Raw genomic sequence first — 21,476 nt, 5'->3', positions numbered from 1 at the left:
ATCAATCCCCACAGATGTCAGAACTTTAAACACTGGAAGGCTCTACCTAGACAAGTTATGGAAGATGAGATGGAAGAGATGCCCTTACAGGTCATTTTTTTTCCCCTAAGTCCAGAAGAAGTCCCAGTATCTACAGTGCTGGACTCTCACCAGGTGGTGAACTAAAAAGAGGACATTGATGGTAATCCTTGCTTACTCCTTGGTAGCAGGAAGTAGCCAATTAAGAGAATCCTACTTTCTGGCTATTCTTTTCATAATTACCTTACTCATTTTCAGAGCAAGTAAATCAAATCTTAAACTACTTCTTGAAGGGGCTGCGTTCTTTCATAATTTTCTAGTCAGGGAGAACCATCCCTGAAGCTGCTCAAGATTCCCCCCACAATTTTTCTTTATATGAGCTTGTGTTCCATGCTCAGGATGAAGGGATTCAGTCACTGATTCAAAACAAGATTATCTTGTCTCCATGAGAGGAGTGGAGCTTCTTTATGAATACTGGCTGGTCTGTGTATGGTTCTAGATGTGAAAAAATGGAGAGAGAGACATGTCTTAATATCAGAGCCAGCTTCTAGTGAATGTTGGTCAGTGATGTAGTTAGTGCATAGACTGTTCCTGAGATAGCACTAATATCAGAATCTATCTTACTTGGAATTAGAGAAGAATGTAGGTGATTGAGATGAGGCTAGTTGATAATTGACATCTCTTTGTGAGGTGCCTCAGGATGGACCTGGTCTTTGCCTCTGTCTGGTTAAAACTTTTGAATCAATGGCATGGATGAAGACATAGATGGCACCCTTATCAAATCTGTGGTTGATACAAAGTTAGATAGATAATATGTTGGATGACAGAATGAGGATTCAAAAAATTCTTGACAGACTTAGATGATGTACTGAAACTAACAAGGTGAAATTTAATAGATATAAATGTATATTTCTACACTCTACTTCACTCAGTTTTTTTTTTAAAATGAACTGTACAAATACAATGATGGGAGAAGATGTGGCTGTCAGGGCCTAATGACAGTTGACTGTCAGAGTTCTACAATAGCTAACAGAAAAACGACCCTTAAGTCAGAGTGTGACTCACAGAGAAAGTATTCTAAGGGACCTGACATCCCCTAATTCTGGACACATCTTTACATTATTGTGCCTTCCTGTCTGGACACAGCCAAGAACATAGTAGCGCAAAGCCACAGATCTCACACTTCTACTGATATCATTGTCAAAGGGAAGTCAATACATTCAACTCAGGAATTTTTACATGAACAGACTGAAGAGTTTTGTTGCTCTGCTACACTCATAAACTCCATCTGGGTCTTTCTCTACTTATTCTCATTCATTCTCTCTCTCTCTCTCTCTCTCTCTCTCTCTCTCTCTCTCTCTCTCTCTCTCTCTCTTTCTCTCTCTCTCTTTCTCTGCAAAACCATAGGGTATAATAACCAACTGTGTTCAAGGTAGATTATCTGTATTCATTCTATCAATTTCTTTTAAATACTCTGGTTGCCATAGTTTGGGGTAGAAATGTAGATGCAATCATACAATGTATCTGGCTTTGTCCCAGTCATCACATCACAACAGATTCCAGAGCAGTTTCTATGATACTCACATGTTTCCCCTTGTTTCTTCTTCCCCACATGCCAGATTGTGCATCTTTCTTCCCACTGTAGCTGTTTTAGCTAGTTAGTGGTTCATTTGAAAAAATTACCTGAGAATTTTATTTAACTCCAAATTCAGGAGATGATATCTTAATCTACATATCCAACTGTGATCTCTTTCTTGAGTCTCAGACCTTACCAATTGCCTGCTAGATATCTTCACCTGGATATATTCCACTGGATCTTGAATTCCACATAGTCAAAATGGAAGTCCTTATCTTTGCCCTTGGGCCATTGATCTTCCTAACTTCCCTATTTCAGTCAAGGGCACCACATCAACTTTCTGAGTTCAATCACTCTGTGTTGTGTGTGTGTGTGTGTGTGTGTTTTGTGTGTGTGTGTGTGAATCTGTGTGTATACAAGTTCTCTTCCACCAGTATAACATAAGCAACTTAAAAACAAGAATCATAATTTTAGTTTTTATATCACCTCTGCCTAGCAGAATTTCTGGAATATATTAGGTCATTAAGAAATGACTATTGAACTGAGTCACTGAGCTACAAAATATGACTATCAAGATAATAAATGTGATTTTATTTACATTATAGGACAAAGATGGGGATAGTCTCACTCTAATCTTAGCTCTTTGGACCCTACTTTTTATTGTTTGGGGCTCACATTTCCTGAGGGTCATTGACAAAGTGGAACTTATCCAAAAGATGGAACACTGGATGCTTTTGACCATGTACCATGAAGAATGAGTAAAAGAATAAGGGATGTTAGACTGGGGAGAAGAAAACTTCAGGATATATACCCACTGAATCTTAACAGCTGAAATGCTGACAAATGGGTGATGGATTTGGAACATGGATCATAGATTTAGACCTAGAAGGGCTTCAGAAGTCAGCTAGTCTAAAGTTTTCATTTTGCAGATGATTACTCTGAGGCCCAGAGTCCATCCTCATGTCCTCTACTGCAGGTCTAGTTTCAGTGTACTTCTCATTATACTTTATTGAACTTATACAGAAGTATTTTCAATAGATGGAACTTATCCCAGTCTCCCTCTTCTGATCAGAACTTTCAAGTAATGAGATGTTTAAAAACAGTTGTTTTAAGAAAAAACGAATCTCCTGTTCCTGGATGTGTTTTAAAAAAAAAGTCATTAGACAATTTCATCATTAGAAATGTTGTAGAGGAAACTCCTACAATGGACTGAGGGGTGAACTACTGGGTTTCTAAGATTTGTTTCTAATATAAGTTTTTTTGACTATGCCTCCTTTAGCTCTACCACTAGTCATAGACCTAGACCTGAAAGGGACCTCAGATACTATCTTGTCTAACATCCATATTTTACAAATGAGGAACCTAAAGACCAGATGAAGTGACTTATACAAGAATACACAACTAAGTTGTTTCTGGGCAACTGTCAATCAGTAGAAGTGTGATTGAACACAGGTTCTTTGACTTCAGAACCACTGTATAACATTGCATCCCCAGGAGACATATAGCATTTCCCTAGAAAGATTTTCTGTATCACAAAACTAAAATCTCTTTTCCTTGCTAGATCATGTAAATAAGTCTAGTGTGTGTATGTGTTAGAATAAATAACAGTAGCTGGCATTTCATAACACTTAACATACATTATCCCAGTGTCAGGATTGCTGAAGCTCAGAAGGAATTTAAATTAGTAAGGGAAAAGGACCAACAAAAGATTGTTTTGTTTTAACTATATTGAGCAAGAGAAGACAATTAAGAAAGAAATAGAGCCAGTGTTTGGGGGTGGATGGGATGGAACAGTGATAATAGAGGGTAGTTCAGATGGAGAACTGTTCAGTAAATAATTTTGCCTGCTTTCTATGTCATGGAGAATAATAACTGGATAGGAAATAAGGGCCCAAAATAACAAATAGACATTTTTTGGATTATATATATATATATATGTATATATATATATACATATATATATATATATACTATATAATTATAATAATAGAGATTTCTTTTTTTTAGGTTTTTGCAAGGCTTTGGGGTTAAGTGGCTTGCCCAAGGCCACACAGCTAGGTAATTATTAAGTGTCTGAGGCAAGATTTGAACTCAGGTACTCCTGACTCCAGGGTTGGTGCTCTATCCACTGCACCATCTAACTTCCCAGAAGTAGAATTTATCTAGATTTTTGCATTTGATGAATTTTCCCTGCTGACCTTGTGAATTAGTGGGAGAGATGTACATTAGACAACAGATTGCATTTTTTGTAAGAAGCTTTTTCCATCTCAAGCATCCCTTCTGGTTTGCACTTTTCCTCTGAGATCATCTCCCATTTACATTATTTATTTACATATCATAATGTATCTCCATGGTTGTTCACATGTTGTATTCCCCCATTAAAATGGGCTCCTTGGGGTCAGGACTACTTTGCTTTTGCTTTTATTTGTATGTTTTCTTCTTAGGACCATGGTTGACATAAAGTAAATATTTAACTAGTACTTGTTGACTGACTGAATGCAGTTGAGTATAATTTAAACTGTTGAAAAACTGGTTCCAAAGAATAAAACCCACATCTGATAACAGACTTCTTTTGTGCAGTTTCTCAAAGAGCCATGCTTCATCTTACATTGTTCAATGTTTGTAAGAGTAACTTGGCTAGGAAACAGGACACAAGATTGAAAGGGACAGCTAACAAATTGGGCAATTGAGTTGAGACTCAAAAAGATATAAAAAGTATAGAAAACACAAGGTTGAATTGTGTATAACAAAATTTAATTTGGGATAAATTTAAAGTCTTATATTTTGGTCCAAAAAAGTAAACTTATAATTACAAGGTGGGGAAGTTTAGTTAGACAATAATTTCTTTTTGTTGTTGTTGTTGTTGGTAGTTTATATAGAGATCAGTAGTGGTTTTATTAAGTAGCTCATTATAAACAAAATATATTTATGTTTACAATTTTTCTGTGTATAAAACATCCCTTTCCTTTAGTCAGAGGAAACAAAATCCACCCTCAACCCATGGGGCAGTAGAGATTCTCATTATGGCTCCAAGCTCATCCACTGGTCCTTAGTGCCTGTACATGAGCCCTCTGGATAGGAAACCAAAAGTTTCTCCCCTTGGATTTAGCCTGCCAGGCTTCCAGATTAGCACAAGTGCCACCTATGAGCACACCTGGTTTCAGGATAAAAGCCCACACATTTGCAGGCTGGTGGCTCATGCAGCCACTGGGCTGAGCTAGACAATAATTAAAAAAATATGTTGGGCTTTCAGTACAGTCTCAACATGAGATCATAATGTGTGATTTCATAACTTAAAAAATTAAATGAACTATTTTTTATTATTTTAAATTTTATTTACTTAGAGCAATGGGATTAAGTGACTTGTCCAAGGTCACACAGCTAGGTAATGATTAAGATCTAATTTAAACCCAGGTCCTCCTGACTCCAGGGCTAGTGTTCTATCCACTGCACCACCTAGATGCCCTAAAATGAACTCTTAAGTTGAAACAAAAAGCTGTATTTTACCCTTTTCTGTCTACATCTGGAGAAAGAAAATTGGTAAGTTCAAATGTCCAGAGAAAGAGATATAGAGGGAAATAGAATGACACATAAGAATAGATTGAAAAATCTGGGGATGTTAATCTGGATAAGAAAAAATTGAGTGGTAATGTTCCAGCTATTTTCTCATACATGGAATGCTGCATGTGAAGGAAGGACTCTAGTCTTTAATTTTTAGGTTATTGTGGATGATTAAAGGCTCCTCTTTTTTAGTAGTCTTCAGGGAAGAACTGGATGGTCACATGTTGGATATCTGATAGAGAAGATTCTTTTTTAGTTATGGTTTGAACAAGATGGTCTATGATGAGATCTCTTCTGATAAGTTTATTATTATGCTTATTTTACAGAAGCAGAAATTCAGAATTAGGGAGGTTAATTGATTTGGTTACAATCAAACAATTGGTAAGAATTAAAAGATAAGATTCAAATTTGGGTTTCTCATTATTTCAGGTACAGTGTTATTTCCATTATGCCATGCTACCTCTCAAGGTCAACCAATACTGTGACATCCATGTCACATTTTCATGTACTACTGCAAATTGTTACCAAGGGGTGGTGTGAATCAATTTGTATCAGATTGTTTTTATGACTTGGTATTTCAGTGGGACTATATTTGTATTGATATAGTTCCTCCCTCCATAATACATATCACAAAATGTCCATATCAGGGGGAGAGTGCAATCCATTCAATATGTTGAGAATTTTCCTTGAATCCACTTGTATAAGTTTAATAATGGGACATGTGGGCTATCTGAGTGACCAGCCAATCTTTTTTTTTTTTTCCAAACAGATAGCTCTCACATACTTTTGACTGGCAATGTGTTGCAAGTTACTCCTGCTTGCCATATGCTTCTCAATGGTATGTTGGGTGACCTAGTACTTTAATTATTTAGATTGTGGTATTTTTGACTTACATTTATAAAACATTACCAGAAGAATTGTATGCTTATTTCTGTGAACACTCTACCAACAGGGTAGGGAGGAGTACATATTGAACAGCGGATGTATTTACAAGTCTGTGGTTTATACTCAAGGCATGACTGACTATTCACTGCCATGTGGTCATATACAGACATACCTGAGAGATGCTATGCAATAAAGAGAATATTGCAGTGAGTTACATGAATTTTTTGGTTTCCCAGTGCAGTGCATATAAAAGTTATGTTTATACCATATTATAGTCTATTAAATGTGAAATAGTATCATGTCTAAAAAAGTATACAAACCTTAATAAAAAAACACACTTTATTCTAAAAACAAAATGCTAATCATAGTCTATGCTTTTCGTGAATCTCAATCTTTTCCTGATTGCCAGGGTAATGGTTACCGAAGGTTTTTCTTAAAATAAGACAACAATGAAGCTTGCTGTATTAATTGACTCTTCCTTTCACATAAGATTTCTCTGTAGCATGTGATGCTGTTTGATAGTATTTGACCCACAGTAGAACTTTCAAAATTGGAGTCAGTTCTCTCAAACCTTGCCACTGCCTTATCAATTAAGTCTTTGTAATAATCTTCCATATTATGGTGTCTCAGGGTATAGAGAAGCCAGTGGAAAGGAATAGCAAAAGGAAAACAGGTGGAGTAATTAGAACACAGAAGACATTTATTAAATTTGCTGATTTATATGGGTGTGGTTTGCATAAGATAATAATAAATAGATAACAATGATATAGATAATAACAGATGATAATGAAGTTTGAAATATTTTGAGAATTACCAAAATGTGACAGAGACTTGATGCAAGCACATATTCTTGAAAAAAAAATGGCTCCAATAGCCCCACTTGGAGTTGTCCCCACTTTTCCATTTATATAAAAAAATGCAGTATCTGCAAAGCACAATAAAATGAAATACAGTAAAACAAGGTTTGCCTGTAAAGTCAATGTGTAAGGAATCAAAACAAGACAGTTTTCCTCTCATTTTATTATGAATCACATTTCAGGATAATTTCTATATGAGCTTTGAGGCCAAGGCAGAATAGTTTAGTTCTCTTTGTGTCTCACTAATCTACTGTACTCAGTGGCAAATTGCCTGCCATTAGCCTTGTTGTCAGAAATGGAAAATGTGTGTAATTGCTTAGTAATCTTTTTTAACTTTTGAATGGCATGCATGCATATTGTGGTTGTGCATTGCCCATCTATCTATAGGCCACCTAATGGGTTCCAATGGGAGCACATCCTGCATTCCACAAGTCAGACAACTTGAGAACTCATCAGTGCTTCAGGCATGAGTGGCATTTTAAAGGACCTTTACCATGAGTTGAATTAGCATGTGCTGTCCCTCTGGAGCCTGTTAGCTTTTCCATTCAGACCCCCATGGAGAAAAAAATAAATGCATCTAATTTAGTTGAAAAAAAATCATGTCTTTAGGGCATTCATGCTATGCATGATTCTGCTCTATAGGACAGACACTTTCTTATCACTGTCCCCAAAGGGTAGCAGCCAAAACTAATGTAGGTCATTGCTGGTCTGATAGGGATTTATGGCAGTGTTTGCTAACTATCTTCTACCAGGGAAGATGCAACTGCCCATGGACAGAGATCATTGTAATATAGCTGCTGTTGCTGAAATTTGGGTCTTCTCTTTCCTTTTGTGTGTGCTCCCAAAGTTGCATCTATTGCCTCAACAGATGGACAGATGACAGACACACCACAGAAGGGAGGGACTCTAGATATAGAACCAAGTTCTCATTCTTTTTCAAAGATGGCTCAGGGAATTGGCGCAATCTAGAAGAGGGACTTGCTAGTGAGACCTGTGTGACAGACAACTGGTTTTGTACCCTCTCCCCATTTTATGCCATTTTATTTCCTTACAATAGGATATAGTAGCTAATGATAATAACTAATAATAATAATACCAAGCATTTTCTTAGTGCTTTAAGTTTTTTAAAGCACTTTACATGATCTCTCAATTGGTAATCACAAAATACCTGTTAGGTAGGTGTATTTCATCATTTTATAGATGGAGAAACTGAGATTAAAAAAGTTAAATGACTTGACTAGTATCACAGAACTAGTAGAATTCAATCTCAGGTCTTCCCAACTTTAAGTCTAGTGCTGAATCTACCATATCATCTACCTGCCAGAGGTGAACCCCTGGACCTGCTTTGACATATACTGGCTGTATAGCTCTGATTCAGTCATTTAACTTCTCAGTGCTTTAGGGAATGCTTTCTAAACTTACAAGGGGCTGAATTGGGACTGTTCTTTTTAGATGGAGGGAATTTTCTCAATGGGAATTCCTTACATGAATGAAAACATGGTTCTGGGGGAAAAAATCCTACACTCATTCATTTCATCTGAACTGAGACAAAATAGTTCAGTGGAAAGCTCGCTGGCTTTAGATTCAGGTGAATTTGAATATTAGCTCTTGTTAGTCCAAGAACAAACCTTAAAATATAAATTAGTTTTAGAAATAATTTTATTAGTCCAAATGGCAAATGCTACAGCCAGAAAAAAAGTGTGGCTTGCTTCTGAGACTCTATCAAGTTTATATTATGTATATTCAAACAAAGGTGTAAGAATGTTTGTCTGATTGGTAGGATGTAAGTGGTAGTTGGCAACCTGGTGGCACAGTGGATAGAGTGCCTGGTTTGGAGTCAGGAAGACTCATCTTCATTAGTTCAAATCCAGTCTTAGACACATTATCAGTATGATCCTGGGAAATCATTTAATCCTGTTTACCTCAGTTTCCTCTGTAAAGTGAGCTGGAGAAGGAAATTGCAAACTATTCCAGCATCTTTGCCAAGAATATTTCAAATGGGATCACAAAGAATTAAATATGACTGAAAAAACTGAACAACAACAAGAAAGGATAGTAGAAAGCTAGTGGTTCTTTAGAGAAGGGAATTTTGTGATGTATATTAATATTTAAGTATAAAAATTGAATTTGGTCCAAGTATAACGCATCCTGAATACTTATCAAATATTCAATATTTCAACAAATATTTATTGTATCATAATAATGGAACAATCAAGAGATGACCAAGAGGAAAACAGCTTTTCTTCTTGGAACCATTGCTCCACTGAGTGCACCAGGTTACAAAAACACCTAAAGAAAAAACAACCTCATTCAATAAAAGCAAGAGATGGTGGAGGTATGGAGTTCTTGTTAACCAAGCTATCATTAGCCTAGCCTATCACAACAGGTATTTTATATGTTATTTCTGAACATCTCTTCACTTCAAGGACTTTCTCTTGCATAGTATTTTATGTTTTTATGAATTTTCCCAATATTTTTTTATTACCTTTCCCCTTCCAAACCCCTTTGTCCCATCTGGTCTTTAATGGAGGGAAACAGGGCTAAGATTACAAAGCATCCAGATTTATATCCAAATACAATCTAGTCACATTTGGAACCCTAGAGAGTCAGTCAAGGCTATTATTGGCTGCCAGGAGTTTTAGAAAATACATAAATCTCCCTTTGTGCCATAAATACATTTCTGCATTCTGAGCTCTGAGAGAGACCTCATTATACCACATCCTGAGAGAGGGAGAAGCACATCTCATTCCGAGTGACAGGTGACATGTTCTCTAGAAGCATGCAAAGAGATTGCAGGTTAATTTAATTCCATTTTTAAAAAGTGCTTGAAATAATTATAACCATGCGAATGCCATTTAGCATTGGGTCTGGGATAAGAGTCTTGTGAGCTTACTTCTGGTCCTTAACAAAGATTCATAAGGAGCTCAGGCCTATAACATGTCTTTAATTATAAATTGCTTTGAGATCACAGGAGAAAGAATTATCTTCAAGTAATGCTTTAACTCAGGTAGAATACCTAGAACTTTGCACTAGGGACTGAAATTGTTGAGAGGGACATTTGTGATACTATGATCTTAACAGTTAATAATGAAACCTCATCCTTCAGGAAAAGACATAATTCCACTGTCCCCATACTTTGTGCTACTTCACCTATTTGATAGCATCCATTATCTTCCTCAAAAACATCTGGATTAACTCTCTTCTTCTTCCTCATGTTCTTATTGCTGTGAAGTCCCTCTCTGAGTGTACCATTCTCTGAAGTTTCTGAGAAGCTACAGTATGCCCTGCCATGTCTCTCCTACTCCTTTTTCCAGTCCCAGTCCCATCAATTGCTTTCTGGGATACCACTGCTGAACTGTTTTGCCAGCAGGTAAAATAATTCCTATTCATAGCTGTAAGCATAAGAAAAACATTACTTAAACTAAGAAATTAAAAAAAAAACATTATTCCATGAATTAGATCTTTATAGGCAGCCAGATTTGTGAATTGCTAGGCCAAAATTGTAAAACTGTCAACTCTGGACTTTACTTGTGTTAGCCTCTCCTAGGGAGTCAACATGATGCAGTAAGAACATTGACTATGGGGTCAGTATGTTCACACGTATTTAAATCAGTTACTATGTGCAAGACCCTGGGGACATGAAAAAAATGTAAAAACAATTCCTGCTCTCGAAGAGCTCAAATTTTGATGGGGAAGATAACATACAAACAACTGTGAACATGCAAGAGATATACTTGGCAAGTTGAAGGGATGTCACTAGGATTGAGGGAGACAAGAGAAAACTGCATCTGTCAATTACTAGCTGGGTAACATTGGACAATCCATTGACCTTCTGTGAACTTCAATTTTTTTCTCTTTAAAATATGAGGGTTTGATTAGATTGTTCTAAGGTCCTTTTTAGCTCTAAATTTGTTATCCTGTGGTTTTAATAGTTGTTAATAAAATTCTGTCTTTCTTGAATTCTATCTTTCTGACCAGTTTGAAAGAATCTAGGCCATCTGCCCTGGAACTTCATGTGGTATCTTTTGCTTTACTTGAGTTAGAATGTTTGTCTTCCAAGAGAAGTAAACTTATCCCTGATCTTGTAACTTATGATTAACTCCTTGTGAATGCCTTGAAAGTCAATGTTGAATCAGGACCCTGTGCTGGAGAGCACATTCTTAGGCATGAAATAAACCTCAGAAATATCTCCCTCTATGAGGTGAGAGGGAGCCTTCTGTCCTGGAAAGGACTTAATACTTTGTTCAAACAATTATCCCTTATTTCAAAGAATGGGATCTTAATTTTCTTTAACACACATTTTGGCAAATGTTTATAAAACATTTTTATGAGGCATCCCATTTTTATAAAAGATATCCCATTCAGGGGAACCTACTTTATATCTTGTGACTTATACTTGTCCCCTTTATATTGATTAAAAGCACAAATCCTCCAAAAATAATACCTTCTAACACTGAACTAGAACCACATCCCTGATCAATGAAATGATGTGTTCAGAAAAGGAGTCTGGGAATTGTGTCAGTCACAGGTGACCAGGTGCAAGCTCTGGAATAGAGATCTAAACTAGAGCATTCAATATATCTGGAACCCATTGGCATTGAAGTTAAGAATAGAGAAACATGAATTTTGAATTTTTTTTTTGAGGAATGCCTGAGCTGATTCCCCATGTAAAACATTCTCATTATCTTTTGAGTCACTTAACCTACTTTGTACCTGAGCTATAGAGCATGAAGAATCTTGGAGTTCTTCTACTTATGATGCTTCTTGAAGCCGAACCATGCTTATTCAAGAGGCAGAAGAATTGACTTGAAAAAAGGTTCATTTGTGGTTAGAAAAAGGCATAGCTTAAAATGGCCTCACAATGAACTTTTATCTCTCCTGTCTTATAAAGAAGAGAACCTGGCTGGGAGAAAATAAAATCTCAACCATTTTGTAATCCTTGTGTCCATTTGTATGGAGTAGAAGTAAAGAAGGCTGAAGGAAAGTTGCTGCTATTACTAACTTGTCATTTCAAGTAATATCAACAAACAAATCAAAAGCACCTACTATATCAGTTATTGTGCTGAGTGCAAAAACAAAGAAATACAAAGAAAGGCAAAAATTACCAGGCTCTGTTTTCAAGGAACTTCATCTAATGGGAGAAGACAACATTCAGTTAACTAACTGCACAAAGATGCAATACAAGATAAATAGAGATATCTCAGAGGGAAGACATGAAAATTAAGGGAAACCAGAAAAGACTTCTTGCAGAAGGTATGACTTCAGCTGGGAATTGAAGGAAACTAGGAGGGACAGATGAAAGAGGAAGATCTGAATGGGAGACACTCAAGAAAAAAATAGTCAAGGTCATTGGAATATCTTGTGGTTGTAATGGACAACTTTTGGGAAATAATTTTAAAGGTATGTTTTACTGATAGAATTTAAACCTCCAGGAGAACAGGAATTTTTTTAAGTCTTTATATTTCTAGGGACTTGTCCTGTGTCTTGAGAATAACAGTAATTAGAAAGGCATTTTGAATGGAAGTAAATTAATTGTTTCATCAAACCAAGGTACTCAGTAAAAGGATCTTCCATTCTTTGGTGAAGGAAGTTATCTCTTGGCTCTTCCACTTGAGAATCACCATCCTTAATTAGTAATTACTTTTATACTTCCTGAAAATTCATGAATGAATGTGCTTAATGAATGTTTTTTGAATGTTTTCTACCTTCCAAAATGTGGACCTAGCACAGTCTTCTTGGATTCTTCCTATCTAGGTTAAGTACCCCATATTATGTCATTTTAGTAATTAGACAAATTTGATGCAGGAGTAGTAATCTTACAAGCTGAGGTTAACTAGAAAATGTGAAAAAAGATAATAACAATAGTACATAATTCTTTTATAACACTTTATGTTGATAAAGTACACATAGTGGGATAGAAGTTAAGAGTCCTGATACTTTCTGTGTCACTTAATTTTATTAACTTCTTTAAGCCACAATTTTCTCAATTATAAAATGGAGATACTGTTCACACTATCTGCCCTCACAGGAAAATAGTCTGTAAACATTTAGATTCTATATAGCAAGGAATTATTATTTTATTTGAAATTCCAAATAACACTATGAAATATATACTGTCCCTGTTTTATCACCTTTCTTGATAATTCTTTCTATTTCTCTGACTCCTCTTTCATGGTTTCCTTTCCTAATTCATATTCCTCCTCCACTCCCTATACCATCCAAGTGTGGGTGTTCTGTTTCTCTTTCCTCTACAATTTCTTGACTGGATCTCATCCATTCTGACAGAAAAACGATTCATATTATGGCATAAATTATTAATACAAAATAAAATCATGGACAGCCACTCCCTTAAATGATTCTTGTCATATTAGAATTTCAGTAATATCTTTATATTTGTACTAAAGATATTTGCTCTTGATTAGGTTGATTAAATGACACTCTAAGTTCTTCTACCCAAAGATTTTACCTTGTAAAAGAATCTAGCTTAAGGGGGATCTCAATTTCTTATGTCCTTACCCTCTTCTGTTGGAATCCATATTATGAAGGGAAAACTAATCAGAATGGAGTGGTTTACATTGTCTAGATTTCCAAGGGCCACTGGGATCTCATGACCAGGTCTTGCTACCTCCATATTACTTCCTCCCACTCTCCTAAACATAAAAGAAGCTTTTGCATGAGTCTTGGGAAATCCATTAGACATTCTTCAGGTGGTAGCTTTGCTACCCATTTACCTCAAATAAAAATGCTTTATTCTTCAACTCATGAGCTTAGATTTATTTCATGACATAACTCCTATAGCTTAATTATTATTTTATTTTGTGAATTCCATGTTTGAATTAGATACAACTCCCCACCTCTTGTGTTATAGCGCTATATTTTCAACCATCTCCAAACTCAAAACATCCTAAACTGAGTTCATTCACCCTTCTCTCTCCCTTTCCTTAAACCCAATTCCTAATCTAAATAACCTAGTGTTCTTGATTTTCTCCTTGTTGTGAATACCAATTAGCTTCCTACTCACCCATACATATCTTAAATTCATCATTGATTTTGTTCTTTATTACCTCATGCAATCAATAAAGTGATCAAATCACATTGATAGTACTTCTCCAGTCTCTTTCCCATTATCTCCTTCTTACCAATAGCATTTCTTAACCAATAGTTCAGATAGGAAGGTAGATAATAACTCCCATCAACTTTATTTAACTACTGGTTTCTTCCTTGTTGTATACAAATATGGATGCTTCTACACCTTCCTCAAAAAACCTTAAGCTGACTTCATCATTCTTTTAACCTATTATCCTGTATTTTTTTCCATTCATGGTCAAACTCTTAGTGGTGGTATGGGGGGTGTGGGTGGGAAGAAGATAAGGAAGGAAACTTCCTTTCATTCATTGCCTCCTTTCTTCTCTTTTAACTCACTTCTCAACCTCTTGTAGTCTGAATTCTTTCCCCATGATTTAATTGAAACTGCTTCTTCTGAAGTGATCTTCAAAAAAAAAAAAGATGATGTCTTTTGGTTTTCATCACTTACTTTTCCCAATGGACCCATCCCTTCCAAAGAACCTTTCTTCTTCTTTTTAAAATTATTTATTTTCATCCACATGCACATGTATATTTTTAAGTTTCAAAATTTCCTTCCATCCTTCCTTCCCACACCCCTTCTCTCAGTGGCGAATAGTCAGGTTAGCAATGTACATATATATTTTTGATAAATATATTTACATATTAATCATTTTTGGTATGAGGAATTGGGATTAAGGTAAAAAAGATACATAAAAGATAATTTTTAAAAAATGTTCATCAGATTTGGAAGGGTTGGTTTTTCTTTTTTTTTCTTTTGTTTTTCTTCCTCTGGATGGGGATAACATTGTCCAAAGCCAGTCTAATACGGTTGTCCTAGTTCTCTGAACTACTGAGAGGAGCTGCTTCCATCAAGGTTGATCATCTTATAATGTTGTTGTCAGTGCATACATTGTTCTCTAGTTTCTGCTCCTTTTGCTCAGCATCAGATCCTTTAAGTCATTCCATGCTTCTCTAAGTCTGGCCAGTTATGATTTCTTATAGAACAATAATATTCCACAGTATTCATGTACCATAACTTGTTTAGCCATTCCTCAATTGATGGGCATCCCCTCAATTTCCAATTCTTTGCTACTACAAAAAGGGCTACAACAAAAATTTTGGAACTTGTGGGACTTCTCCCATTTTTTATAATTTCTTGTGGATATAGACCTAGAATTGGAACTGCTGGATCAAAGGGCATGAAAGTTTTATTGATCTTTGGGCATAGTTCCATATTGCTCTCCAGAATGGTTGATCTGATCACAACTCCACTAGCAATGTATCAATGGCCCAATCCTCCCACAACCTCTCTCATATTGATCATTTTCCCTTTTTTCTCATCTTGGCCAATCTTATAGGTGGGAGAGAACCATTCTTTTTTCATAATTTTGAAAAGGGAGAAAAAAGTCTAGCCAAATTAATCAACATATTCAAAAAGTATGATTTTTATTATATTCTATATTTGACACATACAGAGTCCTTCAACTATGCAAACTTGTGATTTTTTTTTGTTTTTGTAATGCAATAGGGTTAAAGTGTTTTGCCCAAGGTCACACAGGTAATTAGTAAGTGTCTGAGGTCACATTTGAACTCAGGTCTTCCTGACTCCAGGACTGGTGCTCTATAAACTGGCCTCTTAGCTGTCCCGAAACTATGATTTTTTTTTTAATAATCAAATCTACTTATTTTTAAAAGTGTTCATCTTTCTTGACTTTTCTTTAGCATGGAGCTTTGTTGATCAGCCTCACTGCCTGAACATTCTCTCTTCTCAGGATTTTCATGTCTTATCTTATTTGGCTTGTTGTCCTATCTTGACTTGTTGACTTCTTCTGAGTCTCCTTTATTTCTGCCCCTCCAACTGTGATTGTTTACCAAGGTTTTGTCTAAGACATTCTTTTCTTTTCTTTTTTACCCTCTCAAATATTTCATGAACCCTTCTGTGTTCAATTAGCTTCTACTTCCAGGCCCTCACACCATCTGTCTCCTATGGTTAGGGTATCCTTTGTCTTCTCCCCTTCCCCTAAATCATAGTGTCCCTCAAAGATCAGTTCAATTACTATTGCTACACAATAGTAATGATTCTTCCATTTTAGTGTAACTAACAAAATTATTTCATTTTTATGTTATATTTGCTTATATTTTATTTTTCACATTAAAAAGAAAGTTCCTTAAGAGATTTGTATTTTTGCTTCTGTATCTTTAGATCCGAGCACAGAGTCTAACTCTCAAATATTTTTAGTATTTTAATAATTTAATATTTTCCCACAATTACATGGAAAAGCCATTTTTGACATTCTTTTTTTAAAATTTTGAGTTTCAATTTCTCTCCATTCTCCTTCCATTTGCCTCTTCTTTTGAGAAGGCAAGCAATTTGATATAGATTATACATTTGTAGTTATGCAGAACATATTTTCAAGTTAGTCATATTGTAAAACATGATAAAAAACCAGGAAAAATAAAGAAAAATATGCCTTGATCTTTATTCAGACTGTATTATTTCTTTCTGGGGCCTCCCTTCTCAGATTTAATTCTATTCAGGAGCTATAACTTCTGACCAGGCTACTTACTCAACATTCCATCTTCTTTTCACAAGCTTTCATATATTCTGTCCTTTGTGCTTAGAGTGCCCTTTTTCTTTTCCTTTGCTTATCCTACTTTGCATCAGTTCATGCAAGTCTTTCCATGTTTTTCTGCTAGCTCTCAGATTCTTAATAATTACTCTCATTTCTTTCAATCTTTTCTTTCTCCTGGTTCATGGTCCAGTGTAGAAGCTTAATAAATACTTATTGACTGTCTTTTCTTTAATTGCCCAGCACTTACACATAGTCTAGTACATAGTAAACACTTCATGTTTGTTGATTGATGACTATGATTGCACTTGAAAGAGAACTTGATGTATCCTCTACTATTTTCTATGATGCCATGTTACCAATTCTTAATTCCCATGTCTTTATTGTGTTCCTTGATAAAGTAATTTTAGAGACTCATAGATATGGAAGGAGTCAGTTGGACAGATCTCCCACTCCAATCCATTAAAAGAGGAAAAAAAAAATAAAAGGTCATAAGCTCCTTGAGGACAAGGCCTCTACCTCATACTGTTTTTGAATCTTCCTTAGGGTCAAGCATAATGTTGAACACATAGGAAGGCTCTATAACTTTTTTGCTGAATTGAACTGAAAGTTGAAGTGTCTTTATTTTCCTCTTCTGTGTGTACCAATATAGTTAAAATGCCTTCCAAATTCCTTTGAGATCATTCTCTCTAGAGGCAGATCCCAGGAGAAAAATCAATTACAGTCCCCCTCCCCCACAGGGAATTGATGGTTTCCTAAGTATTTCTAGTACCGTTAGCTTTTTCCTTCTTCATTGGCATTCTGGTGTGTTCTAAGCAAGATTTGTCTGAGAAGTCTTTTTTTTTTTTTAAAGGGAAAATAAAAGCTAAATGAAAGATGAGCAGATTTCCTAAAGAATTATTTTCTCTAATGGACTGTACACCAGATAACAGTTACTTGAGGTATGATATGGCTTCTGCTTTTCCTCACTTTCACCCTTAAACATAGCAGGTTGCTCTCTTCTAGTATGTCCCTAAAAAGAGAAATCTATAGGTGTTATAACACATTTAAGCATTTTTTTTGCCAATTTAACTACCTAAATCAGGAAATGCAAAGTTTGAGGTGCTCCAAGGTTAGTTAGTTCTGTTTTTCTGGTAGAAGCTTTAGAATTAAATAGATAAATAAATGAAAAAGCTGGAGCAGGCTAATCCATATTGTATTATGTGGAAAGGTAGTCATTATTTGAATTGATGGAAAATTATCCATATTGTAATAATAACTTACATGTTTATAGTGATTTTAAGTTCATATAGTACTCTTTTCACAACCACTCTATGGAGCTGAAAAAGTACATGCCTCTATTTCCCCATTATTCATATAAGAAAAGTGAGAATGAAAATGATTTGTCAGAACTCTGTTTCTAAGAAAGGCTGTCTGATTCCAAATGCTTCTGTATTTTCAGCTTTCTTTAACTTTGTCTAATACTGACTCCCCTCTCCCTACCAAAATTTATCCCACTCATATAAGACAGCACTTGTAATAAGACTGAATTTACTCCCATAAATGCAGAGAATCTGATCACCAAAGGGCTGGCCCCTGGTGAGATGTCTTGATGACATTGGCCAACAGATAACATCTTGTTTAATTTGGTATTCTTGGAGGAGAAATCCTAAATGAATATAAAGTAGTAAAATCATTTCTCACTCTGAGAGGGTAAGAAAATTGTCTGATTCTATAGTTATTGATTCAGTTTGCAGGATCCTCTCTGTTCTACAGTCCTGTGAAGTATGGTATAGTCATTTTCTACCTCCTGCTTTTCACAGATGAAGAAACTGAGGTTCAGAGATGTTAAGTACATTTGCTCTTAGTCACAGTAAGTACATGGAAAGACTGGGATTGGAGCTCCAGTCTATTTATTCCAACACAGAGCTTCTTATAACCAAGCCATGAAACTAGGATTTAGAATTCAGTCGATTTCTTTGCCTTAATAACTTGGTATTTCTAGGTTAGCAAGTTTCACAGGAAGATCACCAAAAATCTGATCAGAACTAATTCACAAAGAAAATGCAAATTTCTTCCATTGGGGTGGTGTGTGTGTGTGTGTATGTGTGTGTTTAACCACATTTATTCGACTCTTTGAAGTGACTGCTTCTAATAAAGGATGAATCCCATGGGGAAGCATAAAGTTTGAAAGTTGAGCAGTGTTTGAATTATTTGCATGTGGAGTTCCCTATGGGCGAAACAGAAAATAGCTATTTCCTTGCTTGTTATTAGAAAGGAAGAGAGAACATTTCCCATAAATCAAAAATAAGTGATTATACTTAAAAAACAGAATTTTGGTTTTGGTCAGCTCTGGAATTCCTTAGCAATTTTCCACCACTAATTAACTAAATGGTTCACCTTTCATTTTAAATTTTCAGATAGTGGAGGGCTATGATTCCTCTTTGTTCTCAAGTTTGGGTTCAGTACAAAGCTTCCAATAGCTGCTATTTAGTTATTTATTTATACTGAGAGTAGTAATAACAATGTCAATTAAAGAAAACTGAACCAAGAGGAAGGAGACATGGGTTCTAGTCCCAGCTCTATATCTGGCCTTAGACAAATCATTTCATAAGGAGGATAAAAGGAAATATTTAAGAAAGGGAAATATTAAGAGAGTTTGAAAGACTTCCTGTAAAAGAAGGGATTATAGGGGCAGCTAGGTGACACAGTGGATAGAGCACCAGCCCTGGAGTCATGAGTACCTGAGTTCAAATCCAGTCTCATACACTTAATGATTACCTAGCTGTGTGGCCTTGGGCAAGCTACTTAACACCATTTGCCTTGCAGGAAAAAAAAAAAAACCTAAAAAACAAAAGAAAAAAAAAGGAACGGATTATAGTCAGGATTTAAAGGGATCCAAGGAGATCAGGAGACAGAGGTGAGGATTCTAGACAAAAGGACAGCCAAAGAAAATGTCCATAGCTGAGACATGGATCACTGGATGGAAAAGTATGACGTGGAGGAGAAAAGTATAAGAAAATTTGTAAGATGTTGGAGGGGGAAAGTGGGGTCAGGTAGAATAGTATTTCTGCTCCTGACAGCAATAGAAAAATTAGGAGGTAGGGAAGATTTGGTGGAAAAGAAAATGAGTTCCATTTTAGACTTGTTTAAAATGTCTATAGAACATCTAGTTTAAAGATATCTGAAAGGCAGTTGCAAAATGCGAGATTAGAGATCAACTGAGAAGTTGGGACAGGAGAGTTAGACCTGAGAATCATAGACATAGAAATGGCAATTAAAAACATGTTAGCTGGGGCAGCTAGGTGGTTCAGTGGATAGAGCATCAGCCCTGGAGTAAGGATTACCTGAGTTCACATCCAGTCTCAGACACTTAATAATTCCCTAGCTGTGTGGCCTTGGGCAAGCCACTTAACCCCATTGCCTTGCAAAAATAAAAATAAAAATAAAACATGTTAGCTGATGAGATCACCAAGTGAAGTAGACAGTGGCAAAAGAGAAGCTGGCAAAAGACTGGACCCTGTGGGATACCTACAGTCAAAAGGCATGAACTGTATGAAGATTCAGAAAAGGAGATCTAGGAGGAGTCACATGTTAAGGAGATTATTTTTAGACAGTCTATGCTGCTTATTGAATAATTTATTGGATAATATTTAATAATTACTTTGTTCAATATTTCTAGGAGGATCTAGATAGCACCTTGTGTGGTAAAAGAGGCAGTTATTGTAGGCTTGCGTGAAACCAAGAGAGACTAGGATTAAAATTCCTTCTCTAGCATTTACTTATTGTAGGACTTTGAGTAAATCACTTAATTTCCCCTGATAAAATGAAAAAATAGGGACAATAATGCTTTCTATACTTACATAAAAAGTGATTTTGAAGATGTGCTTAAAATGTAAGCCTTAAAGAATTACAAAAATATCTGTATTATTGCTCATGTCCAGATTAATCATTATTACTATTTTTCATATTTTTTCTTGTGCTTTTCACTCCAGTCCCTACTCTTTTCTCTTTCTCCCCTTCATCTTCCTTTTCCTCTTCTCCTTCTGAATGTCCTTTCCCTTTTCTTCTCCTTTTCACAGACTCATACTCACAATTTTTAATCCAAATTTATATATATAAAATCACATATGAATATATTATATATCATATCAGATTATAAATAGATCTATAATTATAATCTAAAATAACATGTAATGCAATATATATTTTCATTATACATATGTATATTTAAAGATCATATTGATAATCAATAGAAATATTAAAGCATAAGATTTTCTTATACATATGTTTGCATGTACATATTTAGAAAGGCAATTTGGAATCTTTTCTTTCCTAGAAACCAAGAGAAATATTTAAATATGGAAAAACACAAGGCTATATATTACATATTTGTGTATGTTTTTATAGTATTGTACAGGCAAAAAATTTCATGTCTGTTTAATAAATATACACACTGCCTTAAGGAAGTGATGACCTGAATTTATAATTTGTTTTTTTGTTAGTATTAGTATACAGATCTAGTCTATGAGCTACATCCAGGAATATCAAATAGATGTAACTTGTGGAGACAAAGGTCATATCTTCAGTCTAAAGGAAACTCTTTTGCTGAGTTAAAAAAGAAAACATAAGCTTTTGAGAAAAGTGACTTCTAAGAACTCTAAGGAAATACTGACAAACTAGGTTGAATGAGCTAAATAGTACTTCATGATTTTTTTAAAGTGACAAATTCATTCTTTTCAAAATTTTTTTCATTTTATTACATTAAATATTTCTTTCTTAAAATGCAAAACATATTCATGTTAACCATTTTATAAAAGAAAACATATAAAAAGAAGAAAGTAAAAAAGTATGCTTTAATCTGCACTCAGAATTCATTTTTTTTTGGAGATGGAAGCCATTTTTCATGATGGATTTTTTTGGAATCATCTTGAATTCTTGCATTGATCAGTGTAGCTAAGTGTT

Source organism: Macrotis lagotis, chromosome 1, assembly GCF_037893015.1.
Source record: "Macrotis lagotis isolate mMagLag1 chromosome 1, bilby.v1.9.chrom.fasta, whole genome shotgun sequence".
NCBI classification, from domain to species: Eukaryota; Metazoa; Chordata; class Mammalia; order Peramelemorphia; family Peramelidae; genus Macrotis; species Macrotis lagotis.
The sequence above is the reverse complement of the archived record's forward strand: the minus strand, read 5'-3'. Positions refer to the sequence as shown.